The following is a 27,400-nucleotide window of genomic DNA, read 5'->3' as shown; positions in this document are numbered from 1 at the left end:
CCTCCTCCTGTATATTCTCATAGGGTATCAAGTCTCTTCTTGGCAACCTGCTGTCCTTCCTCTGAGTGCCACCAGGTCTCCCCCTCCAGGGGACATAGTCAAATGTGAGGCACCATAGTACGTGAGAAAGTCATATCACATTCTCCACTCAACTGTGGAGAATGATCTGACCATTGGCTAGATCTGGGAAGGGGTTTAAAGTTTACCTCCTGTATTGTCCTTGGCTGGTGCCTTAGTTTGAGCGGGACCCCTGGGCCCAAATCTGCCTATTATATTGTTCTACTTGTAGGTTTCTAGGACCCTCTGTATCCTTTTATTTTGCTATTCTCCCATGTGTCTCTCATTTAGAGTCACAATAGGATGTCCTCCCCTCTTTCCCAGTTTCCTGGTAAGTGAAGGCTTTCGTGGGACATGCCCCTTGGGCTAGTATGCAGATATAAGTGAGTATAGACCATTTGATTCTTTCTGCTTCTGGGTTAATTCTCTCATTATGATCATTTCTTAAACATTCTCTATGGTACCTGCAATTTTCCCTGCCCATAAGATGGGAATGAATAGTGAAAACTGAAAAGAAATGCTGGGGAAATGGTTCAATGGAAATGTTTGCCACACAATATTAAGGACATGAATTTTAATCCATAGAACCAATATAATACCATATGTAGTTATTCACATTTGTTATTGTAGTGTATTGTGGAATAGAGGGTAGAAAGACAAAGAAGAATCCCTACAATAGCATAGGGTCTCTTCATTATTTGAAGTTTTAACTACGAAGAAACCCTATGTCAAATATAGATTGTACTATCTAGATTTGTGTCAACTTAACACAAATTAGTCATCATAGAGGAATGGGTCTCAGTTAAGAAAATGTCTGCATAAGATCAAAGTGTAGGCAAACCTTTAGTGCATTTTTAAAAATAATGATTGATGGGGGAAATCTCCATTCATTGTGAGTGGTACCATCCGTGGTCTGGTCAACCTGGGTTTTATGAGAAAGTAGGTTGAGCAAGGCATTAGGTCAAAACAATAAGTAGCACTCCATTTTTATCCCTGTAAGAGCTCCTGACTCCAAGTCCTTAGCCTGTATGAATTTTTGTCATGATATTCATTAACGATGAGCTATGAAGTGGAAGCCTAATACTTACAAACCTTTCCTTCTCAAGTTTCTTTTGTTATGATATTTCATCAATAGGATATTAATCCAACTAAGACATGGAGGAAGGGGTGAGTTAACACTAGAGGTCTTCACTGAGCCTCACCTGTGCACTGTGAAGCACCTGTGCCTTCACTTACATGAACAAATATGTGCACTTATGTATACATAAAGTGTTGGCACAGATCAGTTCTAGGAACTTTGTTCACAGAGTCACAGCATTTGGAGGGAAGGGAACACTTTTTCTTATGTCCTTGATTCTGTTTTCCCTAATGTTTGCATTTCTTAGTACCTTTGGCAACTTGTCAGTATTGGCACACTACTAATGAAAACACTGATGTTACTAACATAATTTCATTTACTGACATATAATTTGTATTACCTATTGGGAAAATGAAATTAAGAATCATATAGTCCACTTCAAAAGCTGTAGAGGTGAGCAGTTAAAAATCATTTCCAGTAAAATATTATTTTAATATAAACTCAAAATCATAATGTAAACCAAAATTATATATAAACTATGAGCATGTTATATACTGGTGTACATTTTATGAAATATTTTATGAAATATCATTTTCCATGATTGTTTTGAAGATAATATATATATTTAAAGGCACTTGGATAATTATTTAGTCAGTAAAGTGCTTGTCACTCTAAACCCATGTAAAAAGCTTGACATAATACTAACATCTGAAACAAAAATAGATGGTTGTGCAATGCTTACAAACCAGAAAGCCTAGTCATCTGTGAGCTCTGTTTCAGTGAGAAACCCTGTCTCAAACAATAAATTAGAAATCTACTAAGGAAGATATACCACCACTGATCTCTAGCCAGCATAGGCATACAAATTCACCTATATGTATCCATATGCCACACAAACATACATATGTTTGTGTGTTTTTAAACATTTTTAATATTTCTGTATTTAAAATTGTATATAAAGTAGAAAATACTAATCCTTATACCTTTATATTTTTATGACTAGATATCATTCCCTTACTTTCTTGTCAATATTGCATATAAATATTCAGTTAGTAATAAAAAAGAAAAACATATACTGTGAAAATAACTTTGTGTCATGTATTTGTTTACCATATTTAAATAGTAAAATCAGTCAATGAGCAAAAATATAATGAATATGTTGGCATATGCAGAGTGTAAATGAAATAAATTTTTTCTAGCTAAACCAGATTTTAAATATAATTTGGTAGCTGTCTTTCTTAAAGACACAGATACTTGGAGTTCCAAGATGGTGGCACCAATCACACACTGTCTCTAGTCTACTGCAAGGAGACCAGGGAGTGGATTGAGAGACACACTGTAAGAACTGGAGAACACTAGGTGAGTGGGGTCCTGCACAGTGCAGACCACAGATGGGCTTGGCCCCAGGCCAAACAACAGCCCACAGAAGACCTGAACACACTCTCCAGACTTTGGAACTGAACCCACTGGTGGAGTACAGCTGGCCTCTATAACCCAGGCACAGTGTGTGCTATGGTGGAACACCAGAGCCCTATCCTGAGAAAGTCTCAGTGAAACAAGTGAATCTGTCCTTGGATACCACCACCCACACCACTCCAGTCCACAGGGAGCTCCGGAGGCCACAGTGAGGCCCACAATACCCAGAAACAGCATGCACAGTCTAGGCAGTGTTACTGGAGCAAGGAAGCCCAGAAACAGTGTGTGCAGTCTGGACAGGTCCGTCTTGAACCATGGAACTGGCATCAGTGGACTGAACCTGCAAAACTGGGCTGATAGAACCCATCCAGGACAGTCCTCATGGCCTGGCAGGGACTCCCATGCTTGTAGGAGAAGGTGGACTGCCCTGAGAGTCTGGAATGGGGTCTGAATTACAGCCACTGCTCAGTGGTATTGAACCACCAAAGTTGTGCAAGCTAGGCTGGTCTGCTATCTAGACTGATATGGACAGGAACCTTTTGTGGGCCATGGCGGACCGGGCATGGACAATTGGGCAGAAAAAGCCACACTTGCCACAGGGACTCCCATGCTTGTGGCAGGGACTCCCATGCTTGTGGGAGAAACTGGACTGCCCTGGGTGTCTGGAAGGGAGTCAGAATTTCAGCTGTGGCTCCTTGGGACTGAGCAGCCAAGGATTTCCAATCTAGACTGGTTCTTTCTCTAGACTGCTCCAGGAAGGAACCTGTCTGTGGAACATGGCAGACCAGGTCTGGACAATTACACAGATAAAGCCACAGTGTCCTACACAATTGGGAGAGGCTGGACTTCCCTGAGGGGTTGGGACAGAAAAATAAACAGTGGCTCCCAACACAGCTATTCTGAATCTCCTCAGTAGCAGGAACGGAATCAGGTAGATGCCTACCTCTGCTGACCCAGTCAGGAACTTTTGTAGAACAAAGTCTCCTGGAGCAGAAACAAGGTCACCTGCATGTTCCAGAGAAGAACTCCCTGATCCCCAAAGGGATCATTCACAAACTACCCACTCTCAATGACCAGTGAATAACACCAGAAGCTACCAGACAACATCAGAAATAGCAAGATGACTAAAGAAACACATAGAATTCAAAAAACAATACCAAAACAACTCCTCATCTCCAGATCCCAGCTATCCCAAAGAAAGTAACCCTGAGAACTCAAACACAATCAAAATACCAGAAAATGAGCTCAAATGCTTAGTAATGAAGATGATAATGCAGGAAACGAATAAAATCCATAATCAAATGCAGGAAGATGCAGCCAAACAGGTGGAAGTCATAAAAGAAGCCCACAGAGAGGCACTGGAAATACCTCAGGAAAATACCAACAACAAGATGAAGGAAATAAATAAAACAGTTCAAAATCTGAAGATGAAAATAGAAAGAGTGATAAAAGCACAGATAAAAGAAAAACACAATGAGAGACCTTAGAGAAGAAAGTAAGCAACACAGAAGTAGGTTTCTCTAAAAGAAATCAAAAAATGGAGCAATGAATCTCAGGACAAGAAGATACAATTGTAGAACGCAAAGCAATCATCAAAGACAATTTTAAATCTGGAAAATTTCTGACACAAAAATATTCAAGAAATCAAGGACACCATGAAAAGACAAAACCTGAGAATAATGGATATCCTGGAAAGAGAAGAGACCTGAATCCAAGGTCTAGAAAATATCTTCCAAAAATCATAGAAGAAAATTTCCCCAACATAAAGAAGGAGATGCATATAAATATACAAGAGGCTGACAGATTACCAAACAGAATAGACTGGAAAAGAAAATCTTCCCAACATATAATAATAAAAACAGAAAATACAAATAACAAACAAAAAATATCAAAAGCAACAAGAGAAAAAAGCAAAGTAACATAATGGCAAACCTGTCAGAATTACACCTGACTGCCAACATTGAATCGAGATTAGATAAAAAAAAAAATGAAATAGTCCTATTTCTCCTATAGAAATAGAACCATTTATTGATAGTCTCCCAACAACAAAAACAAAAAAGACCAAGGACAGATAGTTTTAGCGCAGAATTCTACTGGACCTTCAAAGAAGAGTTACTACTGATATGTTTCAAGCTACTCCAAAAGATAGAAACAGATGGAACATTACCAAATTCATTCTACGAAACCATAGTCACATTGATACCTAAACCTCACGAAGACCCAACAAAAAGTGAATTTCAGACCAGTTTCTCTTAGGAACACTGATGCAAAAATACCCAATTAAATACTCACAAAACAAATACAAGAACATATCAAAGTTATCATTCACCATGACCAGGTAGGCTTTATTCCAGACATTCAGGGATGGTTTAATATATGGAAATACATCAATGTAATCCACCATATAAAAAAACTCAAAGAAAAAAACCACATGATCACCTCCTTAGATACAGAAAAAGCATTTGACAAAATGTAACACTCGTTAACATATAAAGTTTTGGAGAGATCGGGAATACAAGGCACATACCTAAACATAATAAAGGCTATATGCAGCAAGCCAATAATCAACATCAAATTAAATGGAGAGATACTCAAAGAAATTCCTCTAAAATCAGGGCCCAGACAAGGCTGCCCACTTTCTCAATATCTCGTCAATATAATCCTTGAAGATCTAGCTAGAGCAATAAGAAATAAAAAGGAGATTAAGGGGATCCAACTGGGAAAGGAGGAAGTGAAATTATCCCTATTTGCAGATGTTATGACAGTGTACATAAATGACCCCAAAATTCCACCAGAGAATTCCTATAGCTGATAAACACCTTCAGAAAATTGGCTGGATACAAAATTAACTAAAGAAAAGTAAGTAGCCTTCCTATATACAAATTAAAACATGCAGAGAAAGAAATTAGGAAAACTACACCCTTCAAGATAGCCACGAACAATATAAAATATTTAGGAATAACTCTTAACAAGCAAGTGAAGGACTTGTTTGAAAAAAAAAAAAACTTTAAACCTCTGAAATAAGAGATTGAACATGACATCAGAAGATTAAGGGATATCCCTTGTTTGTAGAGCGGGACAATTAACATAGTAAAAATGCCCTCCTTACCAAAAGCAATTTACAGATTCAATGTAATCCTAATAAAAATACCTACACAACTTTTTAAAAACAATGAAAGATCAATTCTCAACTTCATATGGAAAAACAAAAATACCAGAATTGCCAAAGCAATCCTATACAATTAAAGATCCTCAGAAGTATTTTCCATACCTGATCTTAAGCTGTACTACAGAGCAACAGTAATTTAAACAGCATGGTACTTGCACAGCAATAGGCTGGTTGATCAATGGAATCAAATCAAAGACCCAGAAATGAATCTGCACATATGGTCACTTGATTTTTGACAAAGAAGCCAAATCTATTCAATGGAAAAAGAATAGCATATTCAACAAATGGTGCTGGTCTAACTGGATGTCTACATGCAGAAAAATGCAATTGTCACCATGCACAAAACTCAAGTCCATGTAGATTAAAGACCTCAACATAAAAATGGAGACATTAAACTGTTTAGAAGAGAAGGTGTGGAAGAGCCTGGAATACATTGGCACAGGAGACAACTTCCTGAACAGAACTGGGAAAAGACCATCACCAACCTTACATGTGAAAAAGGTCTAATATCCAAAATATATAAAGAACTCAATAAATTAAACACCAGCAAAACAAGCAAACCATTTGAGAAATTGGGCTCAGAACTAAACAGAGAATTCTCAACAGAGAAATATTGAATGACTGAGAAACACCTAAAGAAATGCTCAATGTCTTTAGTCATCAGAGAAATGCAAATCAAAACAACCCTGAGATTCCATATTATACTCAACACAATGGCTGAGATAAAAAATTCAAGTGACAACACATGCTGGTGAGCATGTGGAGAAAGAGGAACACTCCTTCATTGCTGGTTGGAATGCAAACTTGTAAAACCACTTTGGAAATCTATTTTGTGATTTCTCAGAAAACTAGCAATAGGGCTTCCTCAAAATCCAGCTATTCAACTTCTTGGGGGTATACCCAGAAAATGCTCTACCACACAACAAGGACATATGCTCAACCATGTTCATAGCAGCCTTATTCATAATTGCCAGAACCTGGAAATAGCCTACATGCCCCTCAGTTGAAGAATGGTTAAAGAAACTGTGGTACATTTATGATATGGAATATTACTCAGCTATTAAAAACAAGGAAATTCTGAAAGTTGTGGACAAATGAATGGGACTAGAAATGGTCATAATGAGTGAGTTAACCCAGAAGCAGAAAGACTCACATGGTATATACTCACTTATAATTGGACACTAGTTCAAAAGTCACATCCCACGAAAGTCTTCACTTTCCAGGAGATTGGGATAGATGTGAGGACATCCTACTGAGACTTTAGGTAAGATAAATATAGAAGATGGATAAATAGAAGGACACAGAGAGTCCTAGAAACCTACAATAATACCATCATGATGGATGGATTGAAGCCCATGGGATTGTGCTAAAACTATTGCACTAACCAAGGACAATACAAAAGTAAACATCGAACACCTACTCTGATCTACCCAATGGACAGGACATTCTCTACATTTATGTGGAGAACAGGGACTGATTTTGACATGAGCTTTGGTGCTCCATATTTGAAAATCTCCCCTTGGTTGGGAGGCCTGGTGGCACTCAAAGAAAGAATACGCAGGCTACCAAGATGGGGCTTGATAGCATAAGACCATATAGTGTGGGAGGAGGTCCCCCTCAGTCATAGACCTATGGGAGGAAAATAGGGTGAATGTGGGAGGGAGGGAATAATGAGAGGATACAAGTGATGGGATAACAATTTAGTTGAAATCTGAATAAATTAATACAATTAAAATAAAAATTAAAAAATATATTATCCTGACCTCATTATGAACTAAGATATAGCTGGACCTTTGTCATTTTGAACTCATTGTGAACTTATGTAGTGGATACAGAGATAATAAATATTAAGCTTTACAACATATTAAACATTAATGAAGAGGTTTATTGGTTGTTCTGCATCACCTAACTCATTAGCAATCGCCATCACCATTCACATTGTGTTCTGTTTTTTTTTTTTTTGTGTACAGTGTATTTAAGCCTCTGGTTTACATGTGTAATGAGATATTTCTTTGTCATTCCCTAAGCAAGCATAGTATTAATAATACCATTACTTTTCACTCTCACATTGTAAAAAATAGTCAAAAATGCTGTACTCTGGACACTATATAATGATGCTACAACATAGGATAAAGTGGTTTGAGGGATCATATGACATTTGTAATCTATGAGAGTCTTGGAGCTGATCTCTGTATCTATAGTATCTACAGAGGTAGCAATACTGTTTTTAAAATTATTTGTCTTTCATTTTTAGATCAAATTTGACAAAAGAGCAGCATTATGCATTGTCAGAAATAGAATTTTATATTTTAATGTATTTCTTATTGCTGTTGTTAATTTATAAAGCACATATATACTACTTTGCACATGATTATTGTGAAAGAGAGTACATATTGATTTTTTTTCTTCATAAAAAACTTTATTTTATTGAAGTAGCAATGAAAACAAATAGATTAAGCAATTCATTCACAGTTATGCAACTAATGTGGAGACCTTACATGGGAGGTTAAGAGACAAAATACTTTACATGAAAAGTGCCATACATTGGGATATTACGTATTTGCCTATTAACTGAAAAATACACTTCCTGGTTACCTGAGGTTAGAAACAGGTAAAATCAACATACTTTCCTAAAAGCATTACAAGCTTTACAGATAAAATTATCATCATACATTTTCTGTCCAAATCTCAGAGATAACACACTATATGAAAGATGAAGGCATTTAGTTTTAAAATATAAGATCAATGAAATAATTGTTTGTAATTAAACAAATGAAAATTTTCTGTTACTTTCTTGTTTTGTTATGTTTCCTTATTTTGGATTCCAATTTTAAATATTTTTAAAGTATATAATACAGTGTTATTGACTAGATGCACACTACTACACAGGTTTATTGAATTTACTCATATTTAAATAAAATCATCTTATTTTTATAATGCTATAATTTGTCTATTAAAATATCCATTAATAGCATGGAAATTTATTTGGAATATATATTTATCTAAAGATATATGTATTCCTGCAAAGACAATGTAAAAAGACTCCGTGAATTGAAAGTAGAACAAGGAGGAGTATATAAGAGAATTTGGAAGAAAGAGATAAGAGAGAAAATACTTCATTAAAATACAATATAAAGAAAATGGTGCTCAGAACTAAACAGAGAATTCTCAACAGAGGAATAGTGAATGACTGAGAAACACTTAAAGAAATGTTCAACATCTTTAATCATAGAGAAATGCAAATCAAAACAACTCTGAGATTCCATCTTACACCCATCATAACGGTTAAGATAAAAAATTCAGGTGACACCACCTGCTGGCGAGATTGTGGGGAAAGAGGAACACTCCTTCATTGTTGGTGGAAATGCAAACTAGTAAAACCACTTTGGAAATCTATCTGGTGATTTTTCAGAAACATGGGAATAGGGCCTTGTCAAGACTAAGCTATTCCACTCCCTGGTATATACCCATAAATGCTCCGCCACACAACAGGAACATATTGTCAACCATGGTCATAGCATCCTGATTCATAATAGCCAGAACTTGGAAACAGCCTAAATGTTGATCAGTTGAAGAATGGATAAAGAAATTGTGGTACATTTGCACTATTGAATATTACTCAGATATAAAAAACAAGGAAAGCCAAAAATGTATGTACTAATGGAGGGAATTAGAAACAATCATACTGAGTGAGTTAACACAGAAACAGAAAGACTCACATGGTATATACTCACTTACAATTGGACACTTGCCCAAAAGGCATGTACCATGAAAATCTTCACTTAATAGGAGATTTGGACAGATGTGAGGACATCCCACTGGGACTCTACTTAAGACAAATATAGTAGATGGAGAAATAGAAGGATCTAGAGGATCTTAGAAAGCTACAAGAACATCATAACCGGTGGATCAGGGCCAGGGGTGTCTTCTCAAACTATTGCAGTAACCAAGGACAATATAATAGTAAACATCGAACTCCTACACTGATCTACCCAATGGACAGGACAGTCTCCACAGTTATGTGGAAAGCAGGGACTAACTCTGACTTGAAGTCTGGTTCCTCAAGTTTGACGACCTCCCTATTTTGGGGAGCCTTGGTGGCACTGAAAGAAAGAATAGGCAGGCTACCAAGATGAGGCTTGATAGCCTATAATGATAAATTGGGGAAGACATCTCCCTTGATCATGGAGCTAGTGCAGAGGAATAGGGTGGGGGTGGGAGGGAAGGAGGAACAGGTGAATACAAGTGATGGGACAACAATTTAGTTGTAATTGCAATAAATTAATTAATTTTAAAAATACAATATCAAAACAAAACAGAAAAGAATTAAGTATGAGATGATCATCCAGAATCTTTAGAAATTCATAATGAACTACTTAAAGAAATTAAGCCTATCACATAATACCCATTGTTTTAAAGGTACTAACCACTTTGAAATGGATGTTATTGTTAATGTGTACTTACAATGATAGAAGTTTGGAATATATAACTTCATATATAAATGTGTATGTGAGGTCATAGTCTCAATATTAATAAATGTTTCCACATATAAGTAATTAGTCTTCAAGTTAACTTAAAATAATTGCCATGAGTCAATTATAAATATTACTTTAAAATTTTTAATTACTTGCGAATTTCAGGTAATGCATTTTGATAACATTAATTCCCCTTCTACAAGTCTTTCTAGTTCCACCCTCTACTTAACTATCTGCTCATCTTTGTGCTCCTTTCACTCCTTTCTTAAACCTAGTATATCCAATTTATACTGTTTGTACTCTTTGATGAGTATTTATACATTGGCAACTGGTTTACCTATCAGGGGTCAAGCTGTTAAAGAACACTAACTATTCCTTTCTAAGAAGCTATGATTTACCAGTAGCTCCATAGATTTGGTGGGACTTCATGCCTACCTTCCAAATATTACTGGAATTTTCTCAGGCTTGACAACTGAGCTAATGTGGGTTAAATTCACAATGTCCCAAAACTGTAAATTCACAAGTACAACTTTATTGTACTTTTAAAAATATTTTCTTTTATTGACACATCAGCTACTTCATTTACTATTTTTATGCTTCCTCTTCCTCAATGATCACTATGCAGATGGAGGATAGAGTGTGATATAGACATCCCACTTAGGACTAAAAAATTCTCAATCTCTTATTCTATACCCAGTGAACAATTTTGGGTCTCTGTGTTAATTGCTGTCCACTTCCAAAAGAAGCCTGGCTAATGGCTGAAAGATGATATAATAGTGTATAGATAAAACAATTCCATTAGGAATAATTTAATGCTATGTCCACCATCCAAATAACTGCTAACTATTCTTTCATAGTGCCTATGCCTACGTAGTCACAAGTTCTTAGTCAATATAATGGTTTCATGTATGAGTTTTACCTTCGGGATCCAGCATTAATTTAAATCAAGTTTGAGGCCTTGGCTCACATGAGTATGTCTTGACAGTCTTGTCATTATTGTAGCTTGCTGTGTTCAGCGATATGTAAGATAGTTAACTACTGTTCATCTTTTGTAGGATACACAGAACAGTCCAGAACTATGAAAGTTAGTTACTAAGGATTAAGCTTTTAAAGCATTAATATCTTGATCTTCCCATACTCACATATAAGGTGCATTTAGTCATAGGAACTTAAAGTAAAATTCTGGAGGACCTGAAATATTTGGGAGTTTGTGGAAACTCATGATAAACAACTCTAAGAAAGAAAATATTTTTGTGGACCTAGTGTTATAGGGTGATTCAATGTAAATATCTTTATATACATGTATATATGTGTTTCAGGAGGCTTTCTAAGTACTGAGTTTTCTTATGGCTTTTTCAAAAGATGTTTATTTTTATTATTTTCCTCTTTCACCCTGCCACTCCATACCTCATCATTTTTATACTTTCCTTCAATAATGTTCCGTAATTACCACTTACGATTACTTTTTAAGTTTACTCTTATTTTCTATATATGAGTGTTTTGCCTGCACATATGCTTGTGTTGTGTGAGTGTACCTAGTGAGGGTACTAAGTCATTGTAGCTAGAGCTCAGATGATTGTAAGACACCATATCAATAAATGGAATCAAACTTTGTTTCACAGTAATACCAGCAATGGTTGGAAACCATTGATCCAACTCTTCAGCTGGTCCCCATTTTCTTTTTATACCAATGAATTATATCTGTTATTCCTTGGAAGCTCTCCCCATGTTAGCCTTAAACTTACTATTATTAAGAACTTTCATCCTCGTTAAAAATAAAAAAAGCATAACTTTTAATCTGAAAGCTTGTTTTAGCATTATGATGACATGGCTCTTTATTATAAGCCATGACTTTAAAATAAAAAGGAAAAAAATACACCTAGATGTTAAAAGGATATTTATGTTGGACTGATGAGATGGTTTAGTAGCAAAAGATACTTTATACTTTTAAGCAATGCAGGATTACAAGGCACTAACACTGTTTAAGCACAATAGATACATCTCAGGATATGAATATTAATTAACCTCCATATGTCAATGTCCTGAATAGTATTTCTTAGTACCCTTTGCTGTAATTTATTTAAAGGTTAGTAAAGTGACATTTCAAAGTTTTTTAGAAGATAAAAGCATCAAAACAACATGGTAAACATATTGCCTTTAAGCATATATACTGGTAATCAATATCAATTTTTTAAATTGTGTTTTTACAATTATTAGACCAATATGAAGTGTGTTGTTATTTCTCTTTGAATTATTGCCAGTATATTAAATCTACCCTATACTTTGGCCTTCACACTCCCAAGGTACTTAATAATCTCTGTTAATAAAGTAAAGATACAGAAAATAATTCATAATTTTGCCACTTAAACATAGTGGATAACATATTATGTTCTCATCACTCATTTTTAACTCATTCCAATATATATTTTTTCTAGAAACCATCAAGGGAAAAATTCTTGTTGAAACTATTAAATAATGACTAGATATGAAATTTGTGGATTTGCAGAAATTGAATAAAGGCATTTTCTGCTTTCAGGTAACTACATTAATGTTAAGGGAAATATTTTATACATCAAATAATACTCTAAGATGGCTTCACTATATATATAAATAAATGTACATTATTTTTCTCAATCTCTTTCAAAATAGATGATGACCACTTGTTGTTTCTTATTTTTAAATTTTATTTTATTAATCTATTCTTATTACATCCCAATGGTTATCCCATCCCTTGCATCCTCCCATTCCTCTCTTCCTCCCATTTTCCCCTTACTCCCCTCCCCTATGACTGTGACTGAGGAGGACTTCCTCCACCTTTATATGTTCATAGGGTATCAATGTTCTTTTTGGTAGCCTGATAACTTTCCTCTGAATGCCACCAGGTCTCCTCATCCAGGAAACTGGGACAGAAGGGAGGACATCCCATTGGGACTCTAGATGAGAGAAGCATGGGAGAATAGCAATGTAGAAGGATCCAGAGGGTCCTCGAAACCTACAAGAAGAATATTATGATGGGCAGGTTTGGGGCCAGGGGTCCCGCTCAAACTATGGCACCAGCCAAGGACAAGGTAGACCGTAAACTTCAAATCCCAACCCAGATCTAGCCAATGGACAGGACATTCTCCACAGTTGAGTGGAGAGTGGGGTATGACTTTCACACGTACTCTGGTCCCTCATATTTGACCACGTCCCCTGGAGGGGGAGACCTGGTGGCACTCAGAGGAAGGATAGCAGACTACCAAGAAGAGACTTGATACCCTATGAACATATAAAGGGGGAGGAAGTCCCCCTCAGTCAGAGTCATAGGGGAGGGGAGTAAGGGATAAAAGGGAGGGAGGGAGGAATGGGAGGATACAAGGGATGGGGTAACCATTGAGATGTAATAAGAATAAATTAATAAAAAAATTTGATAGAAAAAAAAACCTAAAAATTATACTAGATTATTTTATGGTAAATACTGGAGATGCTCAATTCATGCCTGGAAGGAAGGCTCTTTTCCACTGTTGGATATTATTTCTGTAGGTCACTGTTTTCATTCACTGTCTTTTATCCACAATTAGCTGTGGGTAGAATATAAAAAATTTTCATTTTAAATGTTGCTGTATAAGTTGTAACTGATTTTTCATATCATATTTATCTAAATAACAATAAAAACTAAATTGCAAGTACATTGAAACATATATTTAACAAATATTTAACAAATATTTAAACATTAAATATATATATCAGTCAAATAAAATATTTCATCATTTAGGAAGAGGTAATTTACAATTAGCAGATTTGCACATTTGTGAGGTTTCATAATCAATCCATCATGAATAAAAATAACAGTATTATATTAGACATACTGGGCTTTACTTTTAAGGCATTGTAACTAATGTCTGTGATTGTATTAATGTTTCCAGGGAAACAGAATAACTCACTAGCTTAGAATATGATATCTGGAAGGGCGACTAGCAGTGTTAGAGGTTGTCAGTATGCTGCAGGACTGGACATCTAAGAAAAGTATAGCAAAATATGTGGACCCAGTTCGTAGATGAAGGCCTCAGAGCATTCTGGAGATTCACCAGTACAGGTCAAAAGACTTAATATGTGAATTTTGACTACTGGATGCAGCCTATTAAAATGGTACTGCCTACTTCCAAAAAAGTTATTCCTGCTGAATGTTATGACCCTACAACTTCTAATTGTCTTTGGAAATACCACCAAAAACAAAACAGATTTAAATTTATCAACTTTCTATGTTTCTTTCAATCAATACAACATGACAGCCAAACAATTCAAGTGAAAATTTAAATATTCTGTACTTCAACCTGGGATAATATAGTTCACACAATTTAGGCTTCTGTTTTAAACCTATAGAAAACAAATGATAAAAGAATATAGAAATTAAATGGAAGGCAATTAATCCAATATTGGGTTTGAATTAAGAAAACATAACTATTTTGTGAAACGTGTGATTGAAGGCCTGCATTATCTATAAAGAAAATCCCAGCTCAAAAACAGCTATGTATTGAAACCTTGTCTCAAAAAAAAAAAAGCAACAAATAAATGAACAGTCTAGCAAAAAAAATCCAGCAAAGAAACAGAAGGAATGATCAATAAAAATTGCTCACATACTACAATGACATTTTAATCAATGGAACTAAATGAGTACATATTCGTTCCACATTTTAGACACACTAAAGGAGACAGAACTACAAAGTAACATTAATATCAAAATGCAGATAAAAGTAGGACTTTTGAGATACTATCTACCCTGAAGAAAAACAAGAACAGAAACTACGGAACAGACAAAGACAGAAAAATTCAAACAGTTCCAAATAATTTCATATACGTTTTGTATGGTAGTTTTTCACTGTTTAGGAAAATGAGTTTGGTGCCACCATATATATTACTTATTTGCACAAGTATCTCAAAAATGGGTTAAAGCAATTGTCCTTTTACTTCTACATCACTTTCACTTTACTTGTATTCTATACAAGCTAATTGCATCTGATTAATTTCTATGGTGAAACTGGATTTAGAGTATTTAATTATCTTGCAGCTTTTGTTTTGGTTCTACTGAGATGTTTCGGGAAGTATATTTTGCAAAAATACATATATACATCTCTCTCTCTCTCTCTCTCTCTCTCTCTCTCTCTCTCTCTCTCTCTGTGTGTGTGTGTGTGTGTGTGTTTGTGTGTGTGTGTGTGTATGTGTGTGTCTTTTGTGTGTGCGCATGTTTGGATTTGATGATACCAATATGAGAATTTCTGTTATATAAGGGCATAGATGTCATTAACAATTCTTTATAATTGCTGTTTTTAGATGTCCTCACTAATTAAAAATGAAATCTTTTTTTTCTCTTTTTTTTAAATTAATTTGTTCTTGTTACATCTCAATGGTTATCCCATCCTTTGTGTCCTCCCATTCTTCCCTCCCTCCCCTTTTTCCCTTATCCCCCTCCCCTATGACTGTTCCTGAGGGGGATTACCTCCCCCTATATACGTTCATAGGGTATCAAGTCTCTTCTTGACAACCTGCTGTCCTTCCTCTGAGTGCCACCAGGTCTCCCTCTCCAGGGGACATGGTCAAATGTGAGGCACCAGAGTACGTGAGAAAGTCACATCCCACTCTCCAGTCAAGTGTGGAGACTGTTCTGACCATTGGCTAGATCTGGGTAGGGGTTTAAAGGTTACCGCCTGTATTTTCCTTGGCTGGTGCCTTAGTTTGAGTGGGATCCCTGGGCCTAAAAATGAAATCTTATCTATATCTTTGCAAAATTAAAATTTGAAAGAAAAGGCATATTTGGAGCTAGATAATTTAAACCATAAATTTTGCTTGAAAGCATATGTAAAAATTATATACAACTAATACTTATATACAAATACATATGAGCATATAATAAAAATTAATTTAAAAAGATGTCAGGAATTCCAAATTTCAAAATGAACAGAGATGGGTACACACAAGGGTATGGAGATAGAAAAGAGAATGAGAAATTTGTAATTAAACTACAATTTTAAAAGTGCTTTAAAATGTTTGATCTTAGCTAAACTAAAGCATTGCTTTTTTCTTTATTATTTAAAATGTAAGCCTGTTAAAAAAGAGCAATATACACCCATACCTCTTTAATTTTTTTATTTTAATTATGAAAGACAATAAAACAAATGCATTTTCAAAATGTAGTCAACAAGAACAACCAACATGTCTATGAAAATAGTCTTCAGTTTTTTTCCACACATAGAAAAACAAACACTTCTCTGGATTTCATAATCAATAAAAGATACAGACTATATAAACCTGTGGGTTCTTTTGTAATTTATTATATATTTAATATTTTATAAACAAGTAATTTACACAAGGTGAAATATCACATATATAACCATGTGTTAAAATATATTTCAAAAAATACTCTTACATGTATGTTGTCTTTAAATTTTGAGTGATTTTGAACAGGGTAACCATGAAGTAAATGCTAACAAGCTTTATAACAAATTCTAAAAATTTAAGAAAATTAAATGAGAAAGAGAGAATGAGAGGGATAGATTACAGAACACAGTTTGTCTAAACATGTTTTTAATAAGAAATTTATTCACAGTCTGCCTAAGTTTTTGAACTGAGGTACAAAGTTTTCCTGGGAAAGATGTTAAATTATACATTCCTATACAAATTGTTAACAATCCTTTGGCCGCCTGTAGTTTGATATGAATGCAACTAGGCTCCTGTACTGAAAGTCTGTCCTTCAGCTAATAGTATTAATATTTTTTAATTTTTAATTTATTTTATATCCCAGTTATAGACGCCACCCTAATCATCTCCTGATCCCACCTTCCCTCCCTCATACCCTCTCTTTCCTCTTCTAATCCTCAGAAAGGGGAGTCCTCTTTCACAAATTTCTGACCTCTACCTATCAAGTCCCATCTGTACTATTTGTATCCTTTTCCTCTGTGGCCTGGGAAAGCTGCCCAGCCAGGGAAAATGGTTAATGTTAGGAGGCAGCACAGTCCCTGTAAAAAGTAGACCCTACTCACATATTATGAAATACAGAAGGAGACTGTGATGCCTACCTACTATATTTGAGCAGAGGTTAGTGGTCCATATCATACATTGTCTTTGGTTGATGCATCAGTCTCTTTATTGTAGTGTGGTTATCCTGAATTAAATGGCTAATATGTGCTTATGAGTGAGTATATACAATGTGTGTCTTTCTGGGTCTGGTATATGCTACTCAGGGCGACCTTTTCTACTTCCATTTGCCTGCAAATTTCAAGATTTCCTTGTTTTTAATAGCTGAGTAGTATTCCATTGTGTAAATGTGCCACAGTTTTTTATCCATTCTTTGGTTGAGGGATATCTAGATTCTCTCCAGATATTGGCTATTATGAATAAAACTGCTATGAACATTGTTGAGCAAATGTTCTTGTTTTATGGTGGAACATCTTTCAGGTATATGCCCAGGAGTGGTATGATGTCTGGATCTCAAGACAGAATTGTTCCAAGTTTTTGAAAAAGTGATGGATTGATTTCTAAAGTGGTTGTACAGAGTTCCACTCCCTCCAGCAATGAAAGAGTGTTCCCTTTCCCCACATCCTTGCCAGCCTGTGATGTCACTTGAGATTTGATCTCAGCCATTCTCACAGGCATGAGATGGTGATATTATTTTGACAGTTCTGAAAAGATTGGACTTTAGTCAAAACTGAAGAAAGTGGTAAATGAGCATGTATCCTTGAAAATAATCTTGTTTCTGGCCCCTTTCTGACTCTCTACTTCAACATTTCATAAATGAGCAGCCCTGTACAGTTTATTATCTGGTATTGTATTCATCCTTACCATAAGCTAAACATGATATTATACCTTCTTACAATAATTGTTCTGGAAAAATTAAATGTAATAAAATTATCTAACATACTCATATGCCATGTGGTTTTCATTAATATTACTATATGAGACAGACAATGATTCTTAGCTACCTTGTATATAGCAAGAAATATAACAAATACTATATATGTATGTTTTATAATTAAAATTTTTTATTTAAAAATTTTGAACTGTCACATAAAGCAAATACCATATGACTCTGAATTTTGTTAACCCTTGAAGACAGTATTCAATAAGTTTCACTCTTATTACAATTTGATTATATCAATAAGTAAAAAAGGACTTTTTTGTGTAAATAGAATGAAACAGTCTTATAAGAACAAAAATTATTTTTTGTAATAATTCTGAGCTAAAGGAATTAATCTAAGAAGCATCAGCATTTAAAGTTAAATAGTTTTCCAATTTATATTTTCATTAGAATGTGACATCGTTTTAAATATTATAGCCAAATCATAGTTTTTCTAATCAACTTACTTTTGCTCAAAGGAAAAAAAATGTTTGCCTATAGATACTTTGCACTCCTGACAGTGACATTACATGCCATCATTGGATAGGGAATGAAATAAAAATTAATGTCAAAAAATGTCACTTAAGAATTGAAATATTCACAATTTGGATAAGATTTATCCTAAAGTTAAGACAACATGACTTTGAATGTGTCTTATGTGATTTTCCTCTCAGTCTTAGAAAAGTAGATATTATTAGGAAAAATACTCAATAAAAATACAAATGATATAGACAACATGTGAATGCCTCTAATAAATCAGTAAGGCAGCTGACAATCAGAAATTTTAATGATAAATGATAATTTGGAATGACGAACACTGTGTAAAGTGTTATATAACTTAGTGGTACTTATCTTTATTAGTACACACAAGTATATTGATATACTTGTACATAAACATGCACAACAAAGCAAGGGTAAGTTTTAAAAGTTATTACTCATTTTAATCAATTATCAATATAATACAAATTTGACCTATATAAAAGAACAATCATCGATTCTTTATCAAAATCTATTCCATTGTTTGTAAGATTGCTGAACCAAATGGCAGCAACAAAAAAGACACTCTTTAAAAAGGTCATGTAATAGAAAAGCTGGGTCTTGAGGTAGCTCTATTCTCAGTTTTCTGAGAAAGTGCCAGATTGATTTCCAAAGTGGTTCTATAAGTTTGCATTCCCACCACCAATGAAGGACTGTTCCCCTTCTCTACATCCTAGCCAGTATGAGGTAGACTTGAATTTTTTATCTTAGCCATTGTGATGTATGTAAGATGAAATCTCCGAGTCATTTTGATTTGCATATCTCTGATGACTAAGGACATTGAACATTTCTGTAAGTCTTTCTCCGCCAGTTGATATTCCTCTCTTGAGGATTCTCTGTTCAGTTCTGAGTCCCATTTCTTAATTCGGTTATTTGGTTTAGTGGTGTTTAATTACTTGAGTGCTTTAAATATTTTGGTTATTAGACCTTTGTCAGGTGTATGGTTGAGACTAACTCTGACATGAACTTTAGTGCCCCATATTTGACCAATTTCCCTGGTGAGGAGGCCTGGAGGCACTCACAGAAAGGATAAGTAGGTTACCAGGATGAGACTTGATAGCCTGTGACTATATGGTGGGGAAAGAGGTCCCCTTCTGTCATATACCTAGGGGAGGGGAAAAGGGTGAAAGAGAGAAGGGCGGAATGGGAAGATAAAATGAAGGGATAACAATTGAAATGTAATTTTAATAAGTTAATAAAAGAAAAGAAAAAGGAAAAAGTCATGTAAAACAAGGGAAAAGCTAGGTACATTATGACTCTATATCATAAGTAAGAAAATAAAAATGAATAGGAAATCACACAACAAAAAAAAATTCGCTAAATTCAAAACAGACAAATTGAAGTACAGCAGCAAGATGAGCTTAAATGATAGAATTTTTAATTCAGAACAAATGTCAAAAGAAAAGATTTTTAAAATCCAGTAATAAAAACTTAAAGGTTAAAATGAAGATACATGAAGAGGTAACATGAATGAAAAGATGGTTATGTCATCTTTTTAAATTAAAATTTTAATTAAAACTAAGGTGAGGAATTAAAAGGTGTAGAGAAATGAATGTAGATTTTAAGAATACCTAAGATTCACAAAATTGGAAGGCCCTAGAAGAAATTTATAATACTGAGAAAAATTACTAAAAGCTTATGCTACTGATTAAACAAATCATACCATTAATTAATTGCTAATCCTCTAAAAAAAATCCTTCCTCTGACAAATGAATGTTTGTATATATAGATGTGTTTTAAAATGCATTGAGCAGAGCTGTTTAGATATTAGATTATGAGAATTTAAAATTTAAACCAGTAAAATATAGTATATATTGACTCCCAAGTGACTTGAATCCTAAATATCACTATATCTCAAGACCAATATATGGTTAGCTTCATTTTTGAACATATTCAAAACTCTTCAATCTACTATGTGAGTGTGCTTTATAAAATCAAACAAGCTACTAACATGACTTTTCCTGAGAAAGGAGGTATGCTTGCATTAACTCTAGACAGAAAAAATAATGTCAAAACAAAGTAACAACACAATCCACCCAGGTACAGTTTTGAGAACCAATGAATTTATTTGGAACCACAGGTGCACAGGTGACTCAAAGGAAACTACATTACCAGAGAGTCCATAAAAGCATGACTGATAACTCAAGAAGGCTGCATCTTCCCACTTCTACTATACAAGTAGCATGCACTATTTCCTCAATGTTTTCTGTGTTGCTTTTCATGTGAAATGTTTCCTTTATATGGTGCTGTTTGAGAAGTCTTACACAATGTGCCTTATTGGAGGAAGGTATAACTAAGAAGTAGACTTTGAGAGCTTAATGCCATGTTTTACTCCCAGTTCATTCTCTGCATAACTCTTCTTGACAGTTGCTAAACTCTCCGCTTGTTTCTCCAACTACCACACTGTTTCAGACAAACATGCCTCTTCTCAGCTTTCACGGACATATCTTTCTATAAACTTAAGCATACATAAAATCTTCCTTCTCTTGCTGTCATATTATGCTTTATCACAGTAAAACAAAGTTATTAATTGCATTAATTACTGTTCTATTCTTATGAAGCAAAACAATGACCAAGGCAACTCTCATAAATGAAAGTATTCAATTTGGGGTTTGTTTACATTTTCAGAGATTTAGTGTATCTATCATTACTAAAGAAAGCATGACAGCTTGCTAGCAGAAGGAGCAGTATCTGAGAGCTACTTCATAATGATTTTTAAACAGAGGGAGAATGATGGAGAGATAGGGATGGAGGTATGGAGAAGAGAGAGAGAGAGAGAGAGAGAGAGAGAGAGAGAGAGAGAGAGAGAGAGAGAGAGAGAGCTGTTACCTAGATACAGCATGGGCTTTTGAATCCTTTCTCCACACTTTCTCCACCAAGACTATAGCTTCTATTCTTTGTAATCCTTCCACAGATTGACTAACCATTTCAATATATGAACCTATGGGGCCCATTCACCTCCTCATCACCACACTAATATAACTTACTTCCCCAGGATCTGTTTTGGGCTAGTATAAACTCAGGAAGAACTATGGTTACTTTTAAATGTTGTGTGAGCATTCTGAGATTTTATTCTAAATTTTTTTTATTGTTTGAAATTTTCAAACATTTATATAATATATTTTGACTATATTATGCACGCCCTGCAACACTTCTCAGTAAAATCTTCCAACCTGCATAGTGTATATTCATAGAAAATTGATACCCTAATATACTTGAATATAGGGCCATCTACATAAGCATTCTAACAGGGACAAATCTAGGAAGAAAGTGGATTCTCATTTTTACAATGACTTTCAACTTGGGAAACATCTCAAGAAGTTATGGTAGCTTACCAGAATTTTGATTGTCTAGATATTGAGAAGGTCTTTTGTAGGTAACCACTCACAGCACTTATACATTCATGAGTGTAATAGCTCTAACATGTCCAGAATACACTATTTAACTCCCCACTTCTGACTCTTGTAATCTTTCTGCCTCTATTCTGCAACAGACTCTGAAAATGTTTGGGGGGGGTGTAATATAGATGTCTCATTTATACATGCTGTAATATAGATGTCTCAATGAGAATGCCATTGTTATTTGCTGAATAAAGAATCTTCACAATAGCCAAAAATATTTCAGAATAAATCTACATTGCAAGTTAAAACATATACCTAAAATATCAGAGAATGAGATTTAAAAATATACCACTGTTGCTCTCATATATAGGTAGGATTTGTACTGGGAAAAAAGCCACATTACCAAAAAGAAATCTACATATTCAATGTAATATAATGCTGGAGGTATCACTATTAAGTTATATTGCAGAGTCATGAAAATGAAAACAGTATAGTATTCTCTTAAGAACAGATAAATATATCAATGGAATACAATGGATGACTCATATATAAGCCTACATTCCTGCTTGATTTTTAGAGAAAACTACAGTATATTCATTGAACTTCTATTCTTGGAAAGCTAAATTATCAACATCTAGAAGAATGAAATTAAGTTATTTCTCTCACTCTACACAAAACTCAATTCCAATTGAATCAACAACTTCAACTTAAAACCAGAAACAGAAAGAACAAGAGAGCACATTGAACTCATAAGCAAAGAAAATATAATTGGATAAAACCTCCGTCATTCAGGAAATAAGATCAATAATGGGAAATCAGGACCTCATAGTAATAAAAAGCTTATTTCAGCACCAAACTCACTAATCAAACAAAGGATAGGCCAATAGAATAGAAAAAAATTTTTGTCAGAAAGAAAAATTTGTATTTATACTATACAAAGAACTATAATAACAGAAATCTCCAACACAAATACACTAATGAAACTGAGATATATCTCTGAACAAAGTTCTCAAAATAAATGGCTAATAAATATTTTAAGTGCTTAACTATATTAGTCATTAGTGAACTTAAAACTAAAACTACTTTGAGAGTCCAACTTATCCTTCGGCAAAATAACTAAAATCAAGAAAACAATTTTAGGTGAAGATTAAGGAAAGTGACTACAATTTGGATTCTGCTTTCCACAATAATAACTGATTGTGTAACCTGAAGTGTGTATGAGATTTGGAAGATCATAGGATAATATCTACTTACCAAGAGAACAGAAAGGAAGATACATAAGCATATGTAAGATAAAGTTTGAAGAGAGTCAAAAGTGTGAAATCTTATTGTACTGAGCAACAAAAAGGACAAGTCTGATATCTGCTACAGATGGAAAATTTAAAGATTTATGAGGCCTTAAAGATATGCAAAGCAACAAGAATCTTACCTGGTAGTTTTTATAGTGATTACTACATCAGATTCTTGTTGTTAAAATACATCATTTAAGGGAACAATTTAGTATCTCAATTATTCGCTCAGATAATAAGGTATGCTTTCTACCTTATTAGATATAGAAAACTATAATTTGAGTTTGTTATCCAAATACTGCTAAAGTGATACCCAATATTTTTATTATATTCACAAGCTAAAATGTACCTATTCTTAAAGATATGTCTCTCAGCATCTTATCCAAGTACAATGAATATTAACAATAAATGTTGGAAAAAGTGTTTCTGCATAGCATATACCTATAAAATAGAATTGATTTTTAAAACCTAACTTACACTTTCTCCAAAACACAAGAGATGAAAAATGAATTTAACATCGTGAGATATTCAGAAAAATCTAGATAATGTAGCATCCTATATTTACAACATACTCTTTCATGAAAAAGAAAAATATGTCTAGAAGAGACGCTAAAGCAATTCCCATCAAACAATATATGTAAACTGAAAAGCCAAAACAGAATTTTTATATTATTATTAAAAATCTGATAAGTTTTAGTTATTTCTTGTTTTAAGATTCTAATAATTACCTTTATTTAAGTAATGCAGTATTTTAGGGCTCTATTTTTAGAAGTACATTGAATTGGTCCATGTTTATCGCTGACCACAATATAGGAATATAATATGAAAGTCTGAATCTAATTGATATGTTTTAGGTTTTCAGTGAACTAATCACTCAGTATATCAGCATATTTTATTTTCTAAAGTTGAAAATAATATATTATTACCTCCAGCTTCTTTCAGTCTTCATACATTATTTACACTGTTGTCAAAAGCTATTTTAATAAAACCAGATTTGATCAAAGACCTTATCACCTAGGAATAAATTTAAATAAGTTAGTTTATGAAAAGCCTTATTTAACTCCACACAACCAATAGTTGCCTTTTTGTGATGTAAAGTATGTGTGTGTGGTACATGATATACATGTCGGTGTACATGGAACACTATGTATATTGTGGAGTATGTGTGTGTGTGTGTTTGTGTACAAATTACTTAACAGTGTTACAATAATTACAAAATTACAAAGAAATGAATGAATTTGTTACAATATTTTATACAGTATACTTGTTGAAACGCAAATTGAATACTGACCATATATTCAACCACAACAACAAATCTCAAGAAATAGAAGAAAATTGAAATAACACCTTTCACATTAACATATTATCATGGATTGAAGATGGACATCAACAACAGAAACAACAGAAATCCTACAACATCATGGAACTGAACAACTCTTCACTCACTGATCACTGGATGAGGAAAGAAATTAAGAAATTAAAGACTTTCTATAAGTAAATACAACTAAAAATACAATATACCCAAATTTATGGGACCCAATGAAAGTAGTGCTAAGAGGAAAGTTTATAGAAATAAATGTCTTAATGAAGAAATTGAAATGATCTTATATGATCAACTTAATAGCACATCTGAAAGCTTTAGAACAACAAGAAGCCAACACACATAAGAAGAGTAGGTGGCAGTAAATAATCAAACTCAGGGCTGAAATTAATAAGTTAGAAACAAAGAAAACAATCCAAAACAAAAATCAATGAAATCAAGAGCTGGTTCTTTGAGAAAATCAATAAGATAGAGAAACCTTTACCAATTCAGACTAATGAAAATGTAGAGAGATAATATACAAATCAACAAAATCAAAAATTAAAAAGGTCACATTACAACACACACTTAGAAAACCCAAATAATCCTAGGTCTACATGAAGAAAACCAGTTAGATCTGCACCATTTGTTGAAAATACTGGCATTCTTCTATTGTATGGTTTTATTTTCTTTGTCAAAAATCAAATGTTCATAGGTGTGGGGGTTTGTTTTGATGTCTTCCATTTAATTCCACTGATCCACCTGCATGTTTCTATATCAGTATCGTGCAGTTTTTATTACTGTTGCTCCATACTACAGCTTGAGATCAGCGATAGCATTATTTGTAATAGCCAGAAACTGGAAAAAACCTAGATGTCCCTGAAAAAGGGATAAAGAAAATGTAATGTATTTAGACGATGGAATACTACTCAGATAATAAAAACAAGGACATTATAAAATTTGGAGGAAAATAGATGAACTAGAAAAAATCATCCTGTAGTTCCCTGTAGTGTTTTGGGACCCAGACAGCTGGCAGAATCTAGATTATTGTCACGGGGTCCAAACCGCACACACACAGTGAGTGCATTTAGGTCTATGGACCCAACCTGAGCATTGAGTCCAGTTTGTGCCTCTGGAACTAAAATGGGTCTCGGGGCCTAATCCATGCTCTTAGTCCAGTTAGTGCTGAGTCCAACCAGGGTCTCAGGCCCAAGCCACAGGCTGAGATTAATCAGGGTCGAGGGTACCAAACCCCACACTGTGTTGAGCTAGGGTCTCTGGGCCCAAACTGCACACCAAATTCAGCTTGTGAGCTGAGCTCAGCTAGAGTATCAGGAGCTGAACCATGCACTGAATCCAGTTTAGGTCTCAGGGCCCAAACCGTGGGCCAAGTTGAGCTTTGGTCATAGGTCCCAAACTGAGTGTTGAGCTCAGCTAGGGTCTCAGGGCCCAAATCTTGCATTGAGTTCCCCCTCCCAGAACAATTCCAGCCAGTCACCAGCCAATCACCCCTGTGGGAGGGTTCCAGCTGCTAACCTCAGCTGTTGCTGCTGCTGTTCAACAGATTGAAACAGATACTGAGACCCACAATCTAACATTAAGCAGAATTCAGGTAGGCTTCTGGAAAACTGGCAAGGAATGAAAGATGCGGAGGGAAGAAGAACTCCATGAAAAGACCAACAGAGGCAACTAACCTAAGCCTATGAGGGCTTACAGAGACCCAAGCGCCAACTAAAGAACAGGCATGGAATGAAGCTAGGCCCTGATACATATGTCATTGAAAGGCAGTTTAGCCCTCATGTTGATCCACTAGCAAGTGGAGCAGGGAATGTCTCTGAGAAGGACTCTGTTGCCTTCATTTAGATCACTTGCCCCTATGTAGGCTTCCTTGTCTGACCTCAGTGGAAGAGGATGCACTTAATCCTAATGTGACTGGATCCACCTGGTGGGTTCATAAAGGAGAGGGTTCCCATTTTCTGAATAGAAGGAAAGGGTAGAAAGGAGAAATACAGTGGGATAGTAGGACCAGGAGGAGATGAAGGAGAGGTTTTATTCCAGAGGTGAAGTAAGTAAACAAATAATATTTTTAAATAATTAGAAATATATTTTAACATGAATGAATTTTATGACATGAAAACATTAATATTAATATATAAATTCAATATTTTATATCTATTAAACTAGGTTATAGAAAATTTTCAATTATATCATTATATTATTTAATATAATATATTATTCATCTTGTTGAAAAACATTATATCTCAAGCATTAAAAATAAAAGCTCAGTGCAACCAGTTTATCCACACTTCTTCTAAAAGAATTTAACTTATTTGAACATCAATTTTGACAAAAATATTAAATTATAATTAGAGATTTTGACATATTTTAAATTTTGATTTCATACCATGATCTAAAATTAAAGTTTTAGGATTTAATATCTTAGCAGAAATCTCTGACTTCAGTTTAGTACCTAATAACAAGATAATCACCAATGTATTTTAACAACAGTCCAAGGTATTTTTAGCTGTCTGGTTGTAAATCTTTTTTATAACATAAAGGGGTTTATGGTAAGAAGGTAATATCTTTAAAATGAGTACTAACAGTTTGTTTTTTCCATTACACTCTTTGATATGCTATGTTTGAGGTATCTCATAAAGTCCTTCAATAGCAGTAGAAATTCTGCACAAGTAAGCTTCTTTAATGTGGTCTGTCTGAGGGTCATTGATTCCCTGCTATTGGCTTCATTAGTTGTTACCATTACCAGCATTCTTACAATAAACCCATGAGAGAATTTCCATAACAAGAGGTTTATACCTAATTACCTTTTATAGATTTTAAGGTTCAGATGACAAATCAATCCCCTTAATA

The sequence above is a fragment of the Acomys russatus genome, chromosome 21 (assembly GCF_903995435.1).
Source record: "Acomys russatus chromosome 21, mAcoRus1.1, whole genome shotgun sequence".
Lineage (NCBI taxonomy): Eukaryota > Metazoa > Chordata > Mammalia > Rodentia > Muridae > Acomys > Acomys russatus.
The sequence above is the reverse complement of the archived record's forward strand: the minus strand, read 5'-3'. Positions refer to the sequence as shown.